General features: G+C 40.5%; 1 pseudogene; it reads left to right on the top strand.

The window, feature by feature from the left end:
* The first annotated feature begins 1,483 nt into the window (after positions 1-1,483).
* Positions 1,484-2,347, top strand: LOC103260690 (annotated as a pseudogene).
* The last annotated feature ends 19,349 nt before the right edge of the window (positions 2,348-21,696 follow it).

Below are 21,696 nucleotides of genomic sequence, written 5' to 3'. Positions count from 1 at the left end.
ACTGGAGTTAGGTGGTATCTCAGTATGATTTTGATTTGTATTTCTCTGATGATTAGCGAGGCTAGGCATTTTTTCATGTGTCCGTTGGCGGCTTGTATGTCTTCTTCTGAAAAGTGTCTGATCATGTCTTTTGCCCACTTTTTAATGGGGCTGTTTGTTTTTTTCCTTTTTGTACATTTGAGTTCCTTGTAGATCCTAGATGTTAGGCCTTTGTCAGACATAGAGTTGGCAAATATCTTTTCCCAGTCTGTGGGCTGTCTTCCCACTCTCTTGATGGTTTATTTGGCTTTGCACAAGCTTTTCAGTTTGATGAGGTCCCACTTGTCAATCTTATCTCTTATGGCATGGGCTTTTGGGATTTTGATCAAGAATTGGTTGTCTATTCCAATTTCCATAAGGGTGTCGCCTGCATTTTCTTTTTTTTTTTTTTTTTTTTCAGTTGGAGTCTCACTCTGTCACCCAGACTGGAGCGCAGTGGCCGCTCCCGGCCACCGCAGCCTCGACCTGCTGGGCTCCGGCGATCCTTCCGCCTCAGCCTTCCAAGTAGCCGGAATTACAGGCATGCGCTACCACGTCCGGCCTGGATTTTTTGATTTATTGTAGAGATGAGGTCTCGCTGCCCAGGCGGGTCTCGAACCCACGGGCTCAGGCAATCCACTCACCTCAGCCTCCCAAAGGCGCGGGATTACAGGCTGAGCCACCGAGCCCAGCTTGCATTTTCTAAGATTCTTATAGTTTGTGGTTTTATGTTTAGGTCTTTGATCCATTTGGACTTGATTTTTGTGTGTGGTAATAGGTAAGGGTCCTATTTCATTTTTCTGCATTTGATCAGCCAGTTTTCCCAGCATCATTTACTGAATAGGTTCTCCTCTCCCCAGTGGTTGTTGGTGGAGCTTTTGTCAAAGATGAGTTGGTTGAGAAATTGAGGTTTTGCTTCCAGAATCTCTATTCTGTTCCATTGGTCTATGTGCCTATTCTTGTACCATTACCAGGCTGTTCTGATTACTGTAGCCTTTTAGTAAAGTTTTAAGTCTGCGAGTGTGATACCTCCCACTTGATTTATTTTGCTGAGGATTGTTTTGGCTACCTGTGATTATTTTTATTTCCATCTAAATTTCTGTATTGTTATTTCCAGGTCTGAAAAGAATGATGATGGTAATTTCATGGATATTGCATTGAATCTGTAGATTGCCTTGGGTAGGATGGATATCTTAACAATGTTGATTCTTTCTATCTATAAGCATAGAATATTTTTCCATTTGTTTGTGTCTTCTTTGATTTCTTTGAGCACTGTTTTACAGTATTCATTGTAAAGTTCTATCACGTCTCTGGTTAGGAAGATGCCAAGGTATTTCCATTTTTTGTGTGTGTGTGGCCATTAGGAATGGGATTGTACTTTTTATTTAGTTGCTCTGCCTGTTTGTCATTGATGCATAAAAATGCGACTGCCGGCTGGCTCTCTTTCTGCCGCCATCTTGGTTCCATGCCCGGTAAAACCACAGAAACCATGCCTGCGACCGAGTAGGAGTTGCCACAGTCCCAGGCTGAAACAGGGTCTGGAACAGAATCTGACAGTGATGAGAAACAAGAGCTTGAGACACAAGATCCCACACAGGCAACCACACAGCAAGCCCAGCTGGCAGCAGCACTGAAATCGATGAAGGACCAGACAGCAAAGCAAAACAGAGTCAGAGTGAAAAGAAAGCTCGGAAGGCTATGATCAAACTGGGTGTTCGACAGGTTATAGGGGTTCCAGAAATCTGAAAATATCCTCTTTGTCATCACAAAACCAGATGTCTACAAGAGCCCAGCTTCAGATACCTACATAGTTTTTGGGAAAGCCAAGATCGAAGACTTATCTCAGCAAGCGCAGCTAGCAGCTGCTGAGAAATTCAAAGTTCAAGGTGAAACTGTCTCAAACATTCAAGAAAACACTCAGACTCCAACTGCACAAGAAGAGAGTGAAGAGGGAGAGGTTGATGAAACAGGTGTGGATGTGAAGGACATAGAATTGGTCATGTCTTCGAGACCCGCCCGGGCAGCGAGACCTCTTCTCCACAATAAATCAAAAAATCAGCCGGGCGTGGTAGCACATGCCTGTAATTCTGGCTACTGGGAAGGCTTGAGGCGGAAGGATCGCCGGAGCCCAGCAGGCGAGGCTGCGGTGGCCGGGAGCGGCCACTGCACTCCAGTCTGGGCGACCGAGTGAGACTCCAACTCAAAAAAAAAAAAAAAAAAAAAAGAATTGGTCATGTCACAAGCAAGTGTGTCAAGAGCAAAAACAGTCTGAGACCTGAAGAACAATAGTAATGATATTGTAAATGCTATTATGGAATTAGCAATGTAAACATCTGAAAATGACTTTTTTTCCTGGTGATTCAAAAGAGTACCTGCCGCTTGGTTTGAAATTTGTACTGTTTCTATCATTAATAAAGTTATGGCTTCTTGTTGGATGAAAAAAAAAATGTGACTGTCGGCCAGGTGCAATAACTCATGCCTATAAACCCAGCACTTTGGGAGGCCAAGGTGAGAGGATTGCCTGAGACCAGCCCCGGTCAAAAAATTAGCTGGGTGTGGTGGGTGTGTGTATGTGGTTCCAGCTACTTGGAAGGCTGAGGCAGAAGGATTCCCTGAGTCCAGCAGGTCAAGACCGCAGTGACCATGAGCGTGCCACTGCACTCCAGCCTGGGTGATAGAATGAGATTCTTACTCCAAAAAAAAAAAAAAATGATTGTCTTTTGCATATTGATTTTACACCCTGAGACTTTGCCAACGTCCTTTATTAGTGTAAGGAGGTTTTTGGCAAATTTCCTTAGGTTTTCCAGGTATAGGATCATATCAACCACAAAGAGGGATAGCTTAACTTCCTCTTTTCTTATTTGGATACGCCTGATATTTCTCTGTCTTGATTGCTCTAGCTAGGACTTCCAACACTATGTTGAACAGGAGAGGAGAGATAGGGCAGCTTTGACTTGTTCGGTTTTCAGGAGAATTGCTTCCAATTTCTGTCCCTTTAGTAATATGTTGGCTGTAGGCTTATTGTAGAAGGCTTTTATTATCTTGAGGTATGTTCCCTCTATACCTAGGTGTTCAAGAATTTTTATCAAGAATGAATGCTGGATTTTGTCAAAAATTTTTCCTGCATATAATGATATGATCATGTGGTCCTTGTTTTTACATCTGTTGATGTATTTAATTACATTTATGGCCTTAATTACATTTATGATCCTGCAACATGGGGATGAAGCCTACCTGGTTATAGTAGATAATTTTTGAGATGTGTTCTTGGATCCAATTTGCTAGAATCTTGTTGAGAATTTTTGCATCTATGTTCATCAGGGATATTGGCCTATAGTTCTCTTTCTCTGTTGGGTCTTTGCCCAGTTTGGGTATTAGTGTGATGTTAGCTTCATAAAATGATTTGCAGAGAGTTCCATATTTCTCATTTGCCTGGAATACTTTCAATAGAATTGGTATCAGCTCCTCCCTGTATGTTTTGTAGAATTTAATCTTCTCATTTGATGTCTTTCTTGGGTTCTCTGAATCTCTTGTGTTTGGATGGTCGTATCTCTGGTGAGATGGGGAAAGTTTTCTTGGATAACTCCTGGAATACTTGTTCCCGTGTGTTCTCCATTTCCCTTTCTTCTTTGGGATACTGATCAGGCATAAGTTCGACCTCTTGATATAATCACACATCTCTTAAAGACTTTGTTCTCTCTGAATTTTCTTTCTATATTTTTAACAGATTGGGTTAATTCCATGTTTTGGTCTTTAGGCTCTGAGATTCTTTCTTCTGCTTGGTTGATTCTGCTTTCCATGCTTGTCATCTTGTTATTTATTTCCTGGATGATTTTTTGGCCAAAATCTTTGTTAATAGTTATTTCACTGTTGCATCTTGTCTTTCTTGAGTCTTAGTCACTCTTTCCATCCTTTCCTGAATTCCTGTTGTATTTGTGTACTAATCATTGGTGGTTTCCATTGTTTGAGCTCTGAGATCTGATTTTTCGGATGTTGCCTCTTTGGTACACTGGGAATTACCTGTGTTCTTCCATTGATTTTTCCTCATTTGTGACAGATATCTTTCTTTTCTCTTTAATTCTGTTATTTATTGGTAGTGGGCAGGACTTTCACCTCTGTTGTTTGCTCAGCCCTGTATTCTGCCCTGATCAGAGCCTCCAACAGGGCTGGAGGTGGGAAGCTTTGATGTTTCTTCTAGTTTAGTTTTGAGAGTCGAATAAGGTGGAGGGTGGGGTGCTGGGATTCAGAAACAACTTGCAAGTTACAACATTCACTCATTGGTGTATGGGCCTCCTGAGACACACTCCCCACCACCACTCTATGTGGCAATACAATGGATATATCTGTGTACCCCTGATACCAAGATAAAGTAGCAGTAATGAGGAGACCAGAGAAAAGTAGAATGAAACAGAATAGACAAAAGTAATTAAAAATAAAATAAAGCACAGAAAAACAATAACAAAAGACAAAAAAGACAAAAAGAAAACTAACAAACAAAAACCAACAGAAAAGAAAACACAAAAAACACACAAAAAAACCAAAAAAACTGAACACATACACACACACGCATGCACAACAAAATATGAAAGAAAAAGAAAAAAGGGGAGGAATGCAAGTTGAACCTTCACTCACACATTCACATACACTAAACCAAAAGATGAACAAGACAAAAGAAAACAAAAAAGACTGGGAGAGGAATACAAACCGAACCCTCACACACATTTACACACACACACTAAACGAAAAAAAAGACGAACCAAAAAAATAATGGAGGTGGAATGCAAATTGAACACACACACACACACACACACACACACACACACAAAACAGAATCAAGAGAAGAACCAAAAAGAAAAAAAAGAATTTCTGGGCACGAACTGCTCTCTTGTGGCAGGTTCTGTAATTATTCCTCTCAGCTGCTCCCAGGTAAAACCACCTGCATCTTCTGTGGTGCTGCAGACTTGTTCAAAATCTCCCTGGCATGCATGGCACAGGGAACAAGGAAGGATAAGGGAAGGTGGGTGGGTGTCATTCCTCCCCTCCACTCTCATAAGGTCAGGAAAATCCCCTCTGGTTGGGAGGGGTGAGATGCCTCCTCCCCAGGTGCTGGTGGCAGATACCCCTGCCAGGCTTATCCCAGAGTAGAGTTCTCCTAGCACAGCTGCTGTCCAGGCTCCACCTGGGTCCATCCCTCTCAGTCATGCCCCAGCCATGTGGGTCTGGCATTCAGAGGACTGCTGGGGAGGAGGTGGTTGTGTCAGCCCAGGACTCACTGCTGATCTCTTGGGAGGGGGAGGGGGAGTCTTCCTTGTTCTTTTCTGGTTGTTCCCTTTGTCCCACAGCTGGATCAGGGTAGGGGGTGGGGCACCTGAGACTCTGCACTCATCCTTTCCCTCTGAAGTTTGTGCTTTCAGGATATTCCGTCTACATCACAATCAACCCCTGAGTAGTTAACCCACCAGTCACAGGCAGCGGGTCTGTTGATGCACAGAAGTTTTAAATTTTGTTGTAGTCCAGTTAGTCTTTATTTACTTTTTGTGCTTTTGGTGTCATATCCAGGAAGTCCTTGCTAAATCCAACCTACAGAAAGTGGAATGGTAGTCATCAGGAGCTGAGGGTAGAGAGAAATGGGGAGTGTTGTTTAGTGAGAAAAGAGTTTCAGTCTTCAGGATGAAAAAGTTATGGAGATCTATTGCATAACTGTGAATATAGCTAGCACTCATGAATTGTACACTTATAACTGGTTAATATGGTAAATTTTATGTTGTGCATTTTTATCACAAAATAAAATTTTTTAAGTTAGTTTTCAGAACCAGAGGTTTTCCAAGAAATTTCCTCTTTTTTGGCTGAACCACAGAGACTCATGCCTGCAATTTCAGCAATTTGAAAGGCCAAAACAGGAGAATCCCTTGAGACCAGGAGTTTGATACCAGCCTGGACAACATAATAAGACCCAATCCCTGTCAAAATAATTAATTAATTAATTAATTAATTAGTTTTAAAAGCAGCTAAGTGCAGTGGCTCATGCCTGTAATTCCAGCAATTTGGAAGGCCACAATGGGAGGATCTCTTGAGCCCAGAGGTTCAAGACCAACCTGAACAATGTAATGAGACCCCCATCTCTACCAAAAGAATTAATTAATTAATGATAAAAACAGCTGGGTGCAGTAGCTCATGCCTGTAGTTCCAGCAATTTGGGAGGCCAAGGCAAAAGGTTAGCTTGAGCCCAGGAGTTTGAAACCGAGTAACTCCCTCTGTTTCTAGGTCCAGCAAGATATCATTGTTGTCATCACCACCTTCACCATCGTTTCTTAAATACTTACTACATGCATTACCTCATTTAATCTTCATGACTGTCCCATGATATTATATAGTATTTTTTGTAGGAAGCTGAAGTTTGGAAGAGTTAAATAACTTGCCCAAGTTTAACAACTGACAGGTAAGACCTGGACCCAGGTCTGTCATCCCAAAACTTAACACATTCAAACAGCCAATCCTTCTCTATTCAATCACTCCTTCTTCTTCTTTCCCACAGGAATTGGGATGTGGGAATGAGGAGGCTAGCAGAAAATGGAGGCAGGGAATATCTACTTGTTTTTATTTTTCAGGAACATCCACTTTCAGTGACCCTACTGCACCCTAACCCTGCCCATTCATGGGACATTTCAGGTGAATTAAATCAGACACGTGTGGCAGCCCTAGGGAACTAGATGAAGGTCTTATTGTATTAGTCATTTTTCCTGTCATCTTGAATTAGTGTCATGTTAGCTTAATGCAATACTAACATGATACAGAAATGTTAGCATATTACAGACTACTCAGTGTGTCAAGTAAGAACTTTATTATATTACTCTGCCACTGATATTTCAAAGAAGGGGAAAAACATGGATATGTCCATAAAACAGAGTCAGTGAGTGCCAAATTCAAGTAAAACCCTCAATTTAGAACTTGAACTGAAGAAAAAGGTGAGAGAATATATTAGGATATCTGATACTAAGACCTGTAAAAATAATATGTTAAAGGAAAGCTAATATAGGTATCTTCTGATAATGTAACGAACAGGATAAAGCTCTTGTTAATTGATATTTTCGACCCAGTGCCCTTTTCTCTGAATCACTGACAAAAAGCAGACTTGAAGGAAACTGATGGGAAGGTAATCCCTACTCTGACCCAATAAAGTTAAATCTTCAGTTCTCATATGAAGTCTAAGCTTCTACTAGGTGGGTAACATCTTTTTGCTGGGTAAATGGCAGGGATTCTTATCTTGGGGTAAATAGACCCTTTGGGGATCTACCACTGACTTTCAGGGGGTGATCAAATTCTCTGAATTTGTATATAAAATGATGTCTGTGCAAATGACTTTTTTCCCCCCATGGAAAAGGTCTGTAGATCCTTGAAGTTGAGCCCCAAATAGTTAGGCCCCTCTACATTAAAGCTGGATCAGGAAACATCAATAACTGGCTTCCAGTCCTAACTCTGTCATTGACTTTCTGGGTGACATTAAAGTACATCTGCCTCAATTACTGTTTCCAGGAAATAGGGATAATTGTAACTGTGTTTTGATGCGAGGTAATGAGAGGATGTATTAAGAGGAACTTCAAAAAGAATAAATCTTTATATTTAAAAAAGCTATTAATACTTCCTTGAAAATTATCATCAGTTTTCAAGGGGGAAAAACTGTTCTATACATATCAAAAATTTCTGTAAGGACATTTTTGCTTCTCTCAGAGTAACAAGTCTTTGGCTTCCTCTACCTCTGGGGACACAGAAACATCATTGAACAAATTCCTGTCAGAATAACCCAGTCTATGATTCAAAAAGACTAACAGACACTTTGTCCAAAAGAGATCAAGCCAATTTCTCACAGTGAGTTCAAGGTTTCATACCCAAGTCAGGGGAAGGATATTGAACAGAAGGCAGTGCAGCTCTATTACAAATGTGCAGTTCCCCTTAATTAAAAATCTATTAGCAAATTTCATGATAGGCTGATGGTATTTACAAATATAAACTAATAGCTATTTATTAGAATGTTTATTCTAAGGCCTTAAAATGAGTTTTTTCTTGTAGTGCGATAATTGTTCAAATGGCTTCCTGCTGATTTAATTACTTCAATTAACGAGGATTCTTCAAGACACGTTTCCCTTGGCTTTGGATCTTCTCTGTTGTTATCTGGGGCCTCATTGATTGTACCTTGAGGGCCAAGTTGTATCTGTGCCACCCACCATCAAATATCAATATTGAAAGAAGTAAAGTCAGTATAAAGAGGAAAGAAAAAGAAGTCTAGCCAGTGCGTGTGTTTGTTTCCCAGGCTTTCCTTCAGAGACAAATAGGTTGCTATTGATCCCACAACATTAACCTGAGTCTCTTTTGGTTCAAAAGGTGGGTCTAGCTGTGTTTAATCATCCATATATTCACCTCTTGCCACCTTGTGGCCAATGATGTACCTTCAAAAGTTAGAAACTCAGTGGAGAAGGATTATGACTCAGCAAAACAACACTAGGCTTAGTGCCTGATGACCCGAGCGTGGTGGTTTTCAAATATGTCCACCAGTCCTTCAATTCATCTCCCTCCAAGAGGTGGTATCTAATGGCCCTCCTCTTGGGTATGGGCCGAGCTTAGCAACTCTCTTCTAACAAATAGAACATGGTAAATGTGACCCTAATTCCTCTACCTTCAAATCCCAACTCATATTAAAAACACAACAAAGAAAGAAATTTTTTTTTAAATGTGGCAAATGTGATAGCATATGGCAAGGTCATAAACAATATCACAGCTTCCTCCTTGATCGCTCTCTTTCTTAGATACCTGTTCTGGGTGAAGTTAGCTTCAACGTCATAAGAAACTCTGTGGAGAAGTTCATGCAACAAGAAACTGAAGCCTCCTGCCAATAACCATGTAGGTAAGCAATCTCAGAAACATATCCTCTATCCCTACTCCAGCTTGAACCCTGGCCAACAGCCTGACTGAAACCCCAGGAGAAACTCCAAGCCAGAACCACCTTTCTGCCCCTCAGCAAATGTTCACTAAATTCTAGCTATGGCTAGACAGTGTTCTAGATTCCAGGAATACAGCAATAACAGCTCAAAGAAAACACCTGATTTCATAGTAATTATAATCTAATAGAGTAAACTAATAAGCAGATAAAAACAAATGGGATGATTTTGGAGAGTGATAGCATTGTAAAATAAATCAAACAAGACAATAGGATAGAATCCACATGGGGATGCCAGCAGAAGTCTCTCCATGTGGTAACATGTGAACTGAGGTTGGAGACATGTAAGACCTGGAAAAGAGCATTGTGAGTAGGTGGAACAACAAGGGCAAAAATCCCTGAGGCAGGGAAGAGTTCAGTAGTTTGCACTGTGGTAAGCAAGAGAGAGTGCTATGCAATAAGGTCCAAGAAGGTGTCCGAGGAGACCAGAGCATGCCACACTTCATAAGCCAGCAGAACGAGTGACTCTAGTTCCAAAGAAGTGGGAGGCCAGTGGAAGGTCAGTGACACAATCCAATGTACATCTTCAAAAGGTCGCTCTGGCTGCCATGTAGAAGAGTGTCATCGAAGGGACAAGAATGGCAGCCCTAAGATCAGTTACCCTCTGCTGTTCACCCAGGAGGTGGAAGGCCACAGCTGGCCTAGGTTGAAAGTAGTGAAGATGGGGAGAAGAGACAAATGTGAGTTAAGTTTTGAATGTAAAATGGATGTGGTTGCTAGGGGATTGGACTTTGGGGGTGAAAGAAAAGGAGGAATCAAAGAGGACTTTGATTTGGAACTTGAGCAACTAGGAGAATAGAGCTGGTGACTGAGATGTTGGAGCCTCAAGTAGGAACAAGTTTCAGTCTTACCTGAGTGACTCAGGCCTCAGCTGGTTATAGCACCGTGGTCAGTGAGGCCAGGCTTATGGATTCCCATGAGCCAAAGATTACTATGTCAAATAAAACTTTACAATTTGTCTGAGAGCGACTTGCCTGTGAATATCTTCCCTCTGCTCTGGGCTGAGCCCCTCCCCGTCCGAGGGGGCCTGGGCCCTGGGTCCTTCCCAGTCTCCCTTCTCAGCTCCTCACATCCCCATTCCTCTGACTCAGCCCTCCTGCACTCCCGAAAACTCTGGAGCACGGCATCATGGCTGGTGCCACAGACTGAAGTAAAAAGATGTTGACTCTAATGAGATGAATAAAATATTTTAAAAATAAAAATAAAAATTACCACAGTTACTATTTAATGAAAAGCCAACAGGCATGGAAAAAGAGGTTATTTAATTTCTCTAATTTAAGTTTCTCCACACAGATTGACTTAGAAATCTTACTTGACTGAGTGAAAGATTTTAAAATATACTATAGAAGATGATCTCGGGCATATTTGTAATATAGCTAATTATTGTAAATGTTATACAATAAATGTACAGATCATTCCCTCCTCCAGATAACAACTTTGCCATCGGCTGTTGGAAGTCCAATTTCTGCCAAAGGAGAAACGTTATTTCAAGTTATTTGACAAAATGGTTTTAACTCTCAGAAATAAGGCAACTTCTTTAATCAGTTGCAGACTTTATTTCTCCCTCATGTCACAAGTTTCTGCGGATGGACATTTTCTTTTCTTTTTTTTTTTTTTTGAGTTGGAGTCTCACTCTGTCGCCCAGACTGGAGTGCAGTGGCCGCTCCCGGCCACCGCAGTCGCAGCCTCGACCTGCTGGGCTCCGGCGATCCTTCCGCCTCAGCCTTCCGAGTAGCTGGAACTACAGGCGCGCGCTACCACGCCCGGCTAATTTTTTATTTATTGTAGAGATGAGGTCTCGCCAAGTTGCCCAGGCGGGTCTCGAACCCACGGGCTCAGGCAATCCACTCACCTCGGCCTTCCAAAGCGCGGGATTACATGCTGAGCCACGGGGCCCGGTGTTCATTTTTTTTTTTAAATGGCAAATATAAATGGGAGAGGCAACATAGTCAGAAATTTCAGGATTCTGTTGATTGCCATGCAGCAAAGGCAATCTCAGTAATACATAGTGAGGAGAGCACAGCAATAGAAATAATGTGATTTGTAGCATGAAAATATTGATCATCAGCGCCAAAGAGAATCTGAGGAGTGTTTGAACAAGAAATAATTTGAAGTAAATAAGCACTCACACTCATTAATTACAAAGGAACTATCCCTTTCTTAGGAATTTTATCTCTCAACTTCAGATATTGGGTAAACCTGAAAGGTGTTGCTTTACAGCCAAAGTCTTTTCTGTAAAGGACCAAGTAATAAGTATTTTAAGCTTTGCAGATCACACTGTCTCTGTCAAAACAACTGAACTCTGCCGCTATCGTATTAAAGCAGCCATAGACAACACAGAAACAAATGGGCTTGAATGTAGTCCAATAAAACTTTGAATGTGTTCCAATAAAACTTTATTTGTGGGAAAAAACTTTATAATTTGCAAAAACATGCTTTAATATATATCACTTCACTGAAACCCACAACCATCTGAGTCAGATGTTTATATCTCCATTTGACAGATGAGGAAAACTGAGTTTCAGAGAAGTTATGTGGCTTGTGTAACAACATCAGCCATACACGGTTTCTTAAAGGGGAAGCCAAAGGGATTTGGACAAGACAGTTATGTGTGCTGAATTGTTTCATGCATTCTCAGCATCCTTCAATCCTGCCCACTAAATGCCAATGGGGATCCCCTCTCACTCATCTACCCACCCAATCATTTTGACAACCAGATGCACTTCCAAACTCCTCTTGAGGAGGGGTCATTACTAAACACACACACACACACACACACACACACACGTTTAAAATGATAAATAACCTTATCCATCTGCTCCTTCTCTGAATTAATTTGTTCATGGTGCATTTCCTCTCTGCCAGGCACTTGCTGAATGCTGAGGATACATACAGCAAAGGATCAAACGCATTACTGGACCTCAGAGATCTCTCAGTCAGGGAAGGAGCTTGCAATCTCCATAATATCTAGAGAAAAATTTTAGGAAGATTTCTCAGGGCTGCTCTCATGGAAAACCTCCAGTATGTCACACGAATTCCTTCCTGCTGATGATAAACAAATACCAGAAGTCTGAATACACAAACACACCATACAGAAGAGGATTCTGAAACCTCGGACAAAATATTATAATATTTTCATGGGTTGCCCAAATTCCAAGCATTAGATTTGATGAACAGCTTTATTGAATTTTGTGGATAAATATTTAAAACCTTCAAGGGCTTGTGTAAATCACACCTAGGCAGACACACTTGCTCACAGCGCCATCTGCTGGTAGATACTGGTATTGTGCAGGGAAGTGAATGGTAACCAGAATTCTGAAGCCGGTTCGGGAGCGACAGGCCAGCAGCAGCTGGTCTCAGAACCTAGACTCTGTGCAGACCCACCCCAAGGCACCAGTTGTCAGGAGCTTCAAAGCACCTGAGAGCAAAAGTTTTCAAAAGCAACATAAAATGAAGGCAGCAGGGTGGGGGGAGAATATAAAGAAGATGCAAGAATTTCTTGTTTTCAGATGAATTTTGGAAATGTAGTGCCCTCCGGAGGTCGTATAGCCTTTCCCCCTGCTCTAGGTGAAAATGTACCTGGAGCCCTCAAGAGAGGCAGAAGTTCACAGTCCCCAGAATACAACTTCCCAGGGTCCTTTGTCCATTGCTTATGACTCTTCCCTGACATTTATCCTATAGGGGGATAATGCACAGCTCTTAAAAATTACGTCCTAGGAGCATATTTAATGGCATGGGAAGGGTGTGTGTGGTAAACTTGTATATGGGCAAGAAATTACAAAGCCAAATGTGTGTGTGTGTTTGTCACCAAAAGGATACGCATTAAAGTATTAAAAATGATTGTCTGTAATGCTGAGAAAAAGGAAGATTTTTGTATTTTTTTAATCTTTCATTTATTTATTTTTTATTTTAAAGATGTGGGGTACAATTCAGGGCTAGGTATACAAATGTTCATTATGCAGGTCCCCTTGTTGATGAGGTGTGCCCCTTCCTTCCTTAGCAGTTTCCTTCAGCTGCCAATCCTACCCCTCCTCCCCCTGATAGTTCCCCACTACTACCAGTTTCTTTCTTATAGTATTATAATTGTTCAAGGTTCACTTATGAGTGAGAACATATGGTACTCTGTTCTTTGTTTTTGTGATAAATCACTGAGTGTGATCGACTCTAAATCCATCCAAGTTGCTGCAAAGTCCATATGTTTGTCCTTCTTTATGGCTGCATAATATTCCATTGTGTATATGTACCACATTCTTTTTATCCAGTCCAGCTTCAATGGGCAGCATGGTCGGTTCCATGTTTTTGCTATTGTGAATAGAGCTGCAGCAAACGTGTGTGCAGGTATCTTTTTGGTAGAATGACTTGCGTTCCTCCAGGTATATTCCCAGTGGGGGGATTGTTGGGTCATATGGAGGGTCAATTTCTAGTTCTTTCAGAAATCGCCACACTGTCTGCCAAAGAACTTGCACTAGTTTGCATTCCCACCAGCAGTGTAGAAGCATTCCTTTTTCTCCGCTTCCTCGTCAGCATTTGTTGTTGTTTTATTAATGATGGCCATTCTTACTGGGGTTAGGTGGTATCTCAATGTGGTTTTGATTCGCATTTCTATAATGATTAGTGAGGCTGAGCACTCTTTCATGTGTCTGTTAGCTTCCCGTACATCTTCTTTTGAGAAGTGTCTATTCATGTTTTTGCCCACTTTTTAATGGGGCTGTTTGTTTTTTTCCTTTCGGCGCATTTGAGTTCCTTGTAGATTCTAAATGTTAGGCCTTTGTCAGATATACAGTTGGCAAATATTTTTTCCCATTCTGTGGACTGTCTCCCCACTCTCTTGATGGTTTCTTTTGCTTTGCAGAAGCTTGTCAGTTTGATGAGGTCCCACTTGTCTATCTTGTCTCTTATGGTATGGACAATGGAGAATTTTTCTGTGAAATGTAGTGTATGTAAGGTACCTAGCCCAGTATCTGGCACATGCTGAAAACTGGGTTAATATGAGCTATTATTATTAATATTGATGTTATTATTATTACTATACTGTATTATCAGCAGCCCTTTGATACAATATACAGAATCCTGACCTCAAAAAGCTTACAGTTTAAGTGGAAAAGAAAATACACAGAAAGTATCCAATAATATAAGAAAGAAACTGGGCATGGTGATGTGTGCCTATAGTCCCAGCTACTTAGGAGACTGAGGTAGGTAGATCACTTAAACCCAGGAATTCAAGACCAGCCTGGGTAACAGCGAGACCATATATACAGGAAAAAAGGCCTTAATTCTAGGCAGTATCTTTTGGTTGTGAGAAAAAGAGATCCTGTCAATCTAGCTCAACTGAGAAATGTCTTCAGAGGTATTTCATGAAACACAAAGGTGAGAACCAAAGCACAGACTTTCTGGTTCTGGCCCTACAGGAACCAGAACCAGGAAGCCAGAAAGAATCAAGGTTCTTCTCCCTCTTGGCCTCACTTTCCCTTTCTTCAGTTCACCTTCTTTCAGTGCACCTGGTACATCCCACTCTCTTACTGAGCTGCATCCTCTTGCATAGGACTTGTAACAGTCATTCCCAAACTGTCTGTACTACTTCTTTCATTCCCTGTGCACAACAGCTAACCAACTCAGTTTCTGTCTCTCCATTCCAAATTTTTAAGTGAAGAATGTAATTAACCTAACTCATCACATTTCTGCACCAGAGTATTCAAATCATTTATTGCTGACCAGCCAATGGATTAATTATCCTTGGATCAGGTACTCATCTCTGGTGCGATTGACTTGGTAAGGGGAATTGGGTCACATGATATAAAACATGCTACTTCCAGCATTCAGCTGGGGTTAAGGGTGAAGATATGGGCAGAGAAAGCAGTGGCATTTCTAGAATGACATTTTAAGACCAGCACTCATTGATTTCCTTTTTCTCCCCCCGCCCCAAGGTTTATTTCCTCTCTGCCTTCAAAGACCTGCTCTTCTGTAAGTGTTCAATGCTTGACTTGTAATGATGGAAGAGTTTTTTGTCACAGGTTGGGTTTTCAGGAGGCAGACTAATTGTCAACCTGCTCTGGCAAAGATATTGTATCTGGTATAGTGACTGCAATGGGACTACTACTTGGCTGAAGCTGCAGTAGTCCTCTGTCATTCAGAATCCATATGATTTTTGCAGGGGCCAGATCCATATGGAAGAAGGATATGGCAGAGACCGCCACCTCTGCATCCTTTGAGTTTTTGGACAGCAGTAATTTATTCCCTCCCTCTTGGGATGAGCTATTATCTTTCATTGTTTGTCTTTACCAGGGTTAGGAAATGGGAAGTAGTTTCAGAGTCTTCCACCTGCCTTTGCCCACTATGATGACTTCTACCCTATAGGTCAAGGGCCAAATGCAAGGGTTAAACCAACTATGAAGAATATCTACCCCAATTACACATTTGAGAATGGAGGTGAATCCACAGACCTCATGGAACCATCATAAGCTGAGCTGTGGCCAGGGCTTCATTTGTTACTTGGCTTTCCAACTGTAACAGGAGGGTCCTGATGACCCTTTGGGCCTCAGTCTTGTGTCCAATAGTCCTTGAAATATTTGGGAGCTCCCTTTTCTCCAGCATTCAGCTATTCAAGTAAATGGCCATTAGCACCATGGGAGAAAGCATGGAGGAATCATTACTGTGTGTGCTTCGCCAGGATGTTGCAGGTTCTTCCTCCTGAAGAACTGGCCTCTCACTGGGTTTCAGGTTTGGAAAACGGGCTCACATCTACCAAACAGAGGCAAGGGACTGTGCCTTCTTATTGGAGGCAGTTGCTCTCAGTTTCCTAATCATTCAACCTTGTTTTCTATTGATTGTACAGATTGAGTAGTTCTCTTATTGGCTGTTCATCTATTTTGCCCCTGGAGGCTCCTTTTTTCACAATCATCTTTAAAAACTCTCTGCAGAAGAGGCCTTTCTGGTTGCTCCCCTGTATTTTCCATTCATGACAATACATGTCTACCTAATGGTTAAATGTCACCATCCGGCCTCATTTATCCCAGAGTGTTATCGTCCCCATTGCTATCGGTAAACTCAGTTCTGTTAGGATATCTCCTACCGTTAGTCCTGGTCTGTTAAGGAACCAACGGTGGACTTCTAAGCGATGCTGATGTCCCTCTCACTGGTGCATTTCTTATTTCCTTACCAAATAATATATCATCCAAGCCTTTTCATGGCACACATTACCTGGTAGATTTTCTGGCCTTACTATGAGCCTTTTCTTCTTATTTCCACCATCCTCCATGTAAATGCTGGCATGTCCTCCTCACTTATCATGGGCTGTTGCTTTTTCCATGACTCTAAAAATCATCCTAGTAGCGTGGCAGGTTCACACCACCTCCTGAGTTACCTCATCATCCCCTGCTGCCTTCTCAACAGTTCCATCATCTATGTAGCCATTTTTTGCACAAAATCCCTTGTTTTAAAGACTTAGAGGTGTTTCTGTTTTCCTGGTCAGACCTAAATGATTCTCCATTCAACATCTCCAGATTAAAACTCCCCGAGGGAAGCAGCCATCTGTTCTCCATCTTTGAAGAATCTAACAAAGCATCTGACATTTAGTATGTGCTCGGTAGAAGTTTGATTAATTTACTGGACAATATTTACATAGAGGATCATTTCTCTAGTTTCAAAGGTCTGGCATGTGTATGGTGAAAGGTAACTTTCTAAACATAAAGATGGTGAGCACTATCCTTTAAAAAAAAAGAATTAGAAATAGTCCTGTCTTCAGCAGAAAAAAGCATTTTAGATTACTTTTAAAGATAATGAACGGGCAAACCCCCTTCTTTCATTATAGCTGTGTTTATATGTCTGTTTTAGTCATTAGCATTTCTTCAGAAAGTTTCTTGCCAAAACCCCTCAAAATCCATTTCCAGTGTCACCTCACAATATAGGCACAATTTCCTCTTCTCTTCTATCCCTATGACTATTTCATAATGTTTTCCTTTCCACCATTAAATCATGAACTATAGAAAACCTTAGTCATTGGTTTCTAACCCTTTTATTTTTTTAAGCGAAGAAGCAAAAAGATTCAAGGAAGATACATTTTTTGTCCAAAGTCACAAAGCTATGGCAAAGCCAGCACTAAAATCTAGGCTTACTGACTCCTTGCACGGTTTTCTTCCCATCTCTTACTCCACCCACTTTCCTGGAATCATGGGAAAGTGATTGCAGTATTGCAGCTCAGTGAAACATTATAGAGGACAGTTTTCTTTATTCCAAACTTCTGGAAGTCCAAGTTGTGTCTGTGAAGCTTTAAGAAATAGCTTTTATCTATCCAGTGTATATTGATTGAGAACTTCAATTACTAGACATTGTGCTAGACATTGGATATAGAGTGGTGAAAAGTGCACAGGGTAAATAACAGTAGTAGTAGAAAGAAGAAAAAGAGAAAGAGGAAAAAGAAGGAGAAGAAAGATGAGGGGGAAATGAAGGAAGAGAGAGGAGGGGGAAGAGGAGGACAAAGAGAAGGAGAAGGAGGAGGAAGTAACAAGAGGGAAAAGAAGAAAATAATACATGGTCTCTGCTGTCATTTAGCTTCTAATTAGAGCATATGTCCATAGAAGCATTTGGAAAGTAAAACATACAAAATAATACTGGAACACAGAAAATAAGGGTCAGTCTAATTCAGGGCTCAACAATCTATGGCCCAGGGACCAAATTCAACTTGTGGCCAGTTTTGTACTGCCCACAAGCTAAAAAAGATTTCTGCATTTTTTAAGGGTAATAAAACACATGAGAGAGAGACAGAGAAAGAGAGAGAGACAGAGAGAGGACATTGACTCTATGTGGCCTACAAAACCTAAACTATTTCTTCTTTTGCACTTTTCAGAAAAAGTTTGCTGACTCCTGGTCTAACTTCAAAGAAGTATAGATTAAGTATCCCTAATCTAAAAATCTGAAATCCAAAATGCTCCAAAATCTGAAACTTTTTGAGCACTGGCATGATGCCACAAGTGGAAAATTCCACACTTAACCTCACATGATGGGTCCCAGTCAAAACACAGTCAAACTGTTTTGTGCAAAAATTATTTTAAATGTTGTACAAAATTACCTCTGGGCTATGTGAATGAGGTATAAGGTGTATATAAAACATAAATGAATTTTGTATGTAGACTTGTGTTCCATCCCTAAGATATCTCATTATGTATATGCAAATATTCCAAAATCTGAAAGAATCTACAATCAGAAACACTTCTGGTCTCAAGCATTTCAGATAAGGGACACTCAACATGCACTGAAGATGTGTTGGATTAGCCTTTTCAGAGTGCTCCTCCCTCACTCTGAGACATGTCTTCTGGATGGGGCCAGTCTCACCTTACAACTCCAGTGTGGAGCATGAATCATACTTAAACAAATCATCTGTCCCTGTCGTAATGGTTCAGAACTAGTTACAAGATTCGTAATGGTTCAGAACTAGTTACAAGATGGTTCAGAACTAGTTACATGAGTCTGACCCATGTACTTTTGGAATATACCCAGGTACATGACTCTGACCCATGTACTTTTGGAATCCATAGGGGAAAGAAGCTCTCTTTTCTTCTGGAACTGGAACAGGAAAGATGTAAACCCGAGCCACTGGGCAACAGTTGGTCTGAAAAAAGGAAAGCAGCCCAGTCCTGGTAACATTATTTTACTTTTTTGCTTGCTAGCATCCTATCACCTGCAATCTGTCTTCAGAAGGTCAGGAAGAAACCATGATAAATAATGCCTATTCCCTCCATTGATCAAAAGGGAATATTCAGGGTGCTTTATTAAATCATATAGTATTCTGGTAACTGCTAAGTAAGTCACAGACCAATGGCGCTACAAGGTCCAAAATTCCATTCCTTTACCTTTATGCACCATCCCACCTCACAGCTCCAAAGCCTGCTGATACCTCAGAGGTTGCATCATTAAAAGCATTTGTCAGCCGGGCTCGGTGGCTCAGCCTGTAATCCCGCGCCTTTGGGAGGCTGAGGTGAGTGGATTGCCGGGTTCGAGACCCGCCTGGGTAATTTGGCGAGACTTCATCTCTAAAATAATTCAAAAAATTAGCCGGACATGGTAGCGTGCGCCTGTAGTTCCAGCTACTTGGAAGGCTGAGGCGGAAGGATCGCTGGAGCCCAGCAGGTCGAGGCTGCGGTGGCCGGGAGCGGCCAACCAACCCCTGGTTCCAGAGAGCTTCTTGGAAGCTTTAGCACTTGGATCCCCCTAGCGCTAAAGTAACATTTGAAAATACTTTGCAGTGGGAACAATTCCAAAAATTTGATTCAATCATTCAGAGCTTATCTTTTGTAACTGCAGCAGGATTTTTGCATTATAGCAATCACGCCCTCTTTCCTGTCTTGGAAATCCATTCTGTTGTCTGGTGTTTTCACTAGCAGAAGCTTGTCCTTATTCGCAACAATTCGACACAACTTAAAAAAAAAAATTAAAGCTGGGAAAGACTTTAGCAATCATCAATTCCTGTGTTTCCCAAAGTATGGGACACATAATACTGGTGCATCTCAAGATAATTTCAGGCATTTCACATAGACATAGCACTCAATATTTCTGAGGTTCAGTGTATAGACATTACAGCCTCTTCTCAATTTTCTTTCGCTCTGTTGATTATAAAGAAAAGGAATGACTTGGGTTGATGTTGATATGTCTTTAGTGACTCTAGACTTGCCAATCTCCTTTTTGCTCAGAGAGATGTCCTCAGACTCCACCTTCAGCAGTCCATAGTATCCAGCTAGAACTTCATAGCATTGTTTTGTTTCCATGTAATTATTTTCACACTTGCTTTCTATTTACAGAAAAATACACTGGCTTTCCATTTATAGTCATGATATAAAACTCTCTTTTTAAATAAAATATTTAAGTCTTAAATGAGGTTATTTAAAGAATACATTAAGTACATTGCCTAGGTATTCTTAAAATATGGCAAAAATTGTAACATGAATAATTTTAGTTTTGGAATCACTGATTTAATGCAACTCCCTTTTTGAGTTGAGTTAATCATACTTCTTGATAACACTGTATCATCAGGAGTCCATACAAATCCTTGTCTTTTTTTCTTTCTTTGAGTATATTTTGCTTTTCTGCATGATCTCCTCTTCCATTGCCTTCCACCCCCACGGAGGCACCCACTGTAACGTGTTTGGTAAATGTGCTCAGATTTGTTTGTGCCTTTGGAAAAATAAATAGCATTATTGTATATATTTTTAATTTACATACATAGCATTATGCTAAAGATCTTATTGTTTTTTTACTTTTCTCATTCAATGCTGTTCTTATTAGTTATTTACTTTCATTACCTCTAACTGCAGCATGATAGTCTACAGTGTGTATCTACCATAAATTTTTAATATAGTCCCTTGTTGATGAACATCTAGGTTGCTTGATTCTTTCCTGTCCCCAACAATGCTGTGATGAGCATTCTCATGCATGTTTCTTTGTACACTTATATACTAGTAACTCTGAAGTTTTTACTAAAAAATGGGATTGCTAGATTGCACTACACTTAATTTTACTAAATACTACTGGTTTGTGCTAAGAACATCTGAATAAGCTTAAACTACCAAAGTAGTACATACAATTTGCCAGTTCTCCACATTCTTGCCAACATTTGCTATGCTCCCATATTTTAATGTTTGCAAATCTTGTGAGTATAAAATGGTATCTTCTTGTTGCCTTAATCTGTATTTCTCTGACTGCAAGAGAAGTTGAGTATTAGTTTGTGTTTTTGTTAACCATTGAGATCTTCCCATCTGGAAATTACCTGTTCATAATTTATGTTTATTCTTCTTTCATGTTCCACATCATTTTCTTGTTCATTAGAAAGAGCTCCTTGTATATTCTTGATATTGACGTAAATATTATCTTCCAACCAGAGTCCATCGGTTGGCTATGTATGTGAAGTCCTTTGTTGAACAGAAACCTTTAATCCTGGTTTCTGCTTTCCTACCCTAATTTTGCAAAAATATTATAATAGATTTTCTTCTATTATCTCAATATTTCACCTTTGACATTTAGATCTTTAATCTGTTTGGAGTTAGGTCTTGTTTATGGTGTGAGTTAGAAATTTGACCTTTTTTTCCTGTACACGCAGCAGTCAGTTTCCCCAAAACATCTATTGACTGATCCATCTTTTACCACTGGTCTGTGGTATTATCTCTGTGGCCGGGAGCAGCCACTGCACTTCAGTCTGGGCGACTGAGTGAGACTCCAACTCAAAAAAAAAAAAAAAAAGTGTGATCATGTGGTATTTGTCTTTCTGTTCCTGTCTTATTTCACTTAACATATGTCCTCCAAGCTTATCCAGTTTGTTGCAAATAGCAGGTTTTTCTTCTTTTTATGGCTGAATAGTATTCTATTGTGTGTATATACCATGTTTTCTCTATCCATTCATTTTCCAATGAACACTCACATTGCTTTCATATCTTGTCTAGTGTGAGTCACGCTGCAATGAACATGGGAATCCAAATATCATTTCAACATGTGGACTTCACTTCCTTTAGATATATGTCCAGTAGTGGGTCTTATGGATCGTATGGTAGTTCTATTTTTCATGTTTTGAGGATCCTCCATATTGTTTTCTTTAACATCAACTAGGTATTTTAAAATTATATGTTGCCTACAAAGGATATGTCTAAAACATAAGGATACAGAAAGTTAAAATAAAAGGGCAGAAAAACTATACCATATAAGCA

Source organism: Carlito syrichta, unplaced genomic scaffold (assembly GCF_000164805.1).
Source record: "Carlito syrichta isolate Samal-C Ts95f unplaced genomic scaffold, Tarsius_syrichta-2.0.1 Scaffold303298, whole genome shotgun sequence".
NCBI classification, from domain to species: Eukaryota; Metazoa; Chordata; class Mammalia; order Primates; family Tarsiidae; genus Carlito; species Carlito syrichta.
The sequence above is the reverse complement of the archived record's forward strand: the minus strand, read 5'-3'. Positions and strand labels throughout refer to the sequence as shown.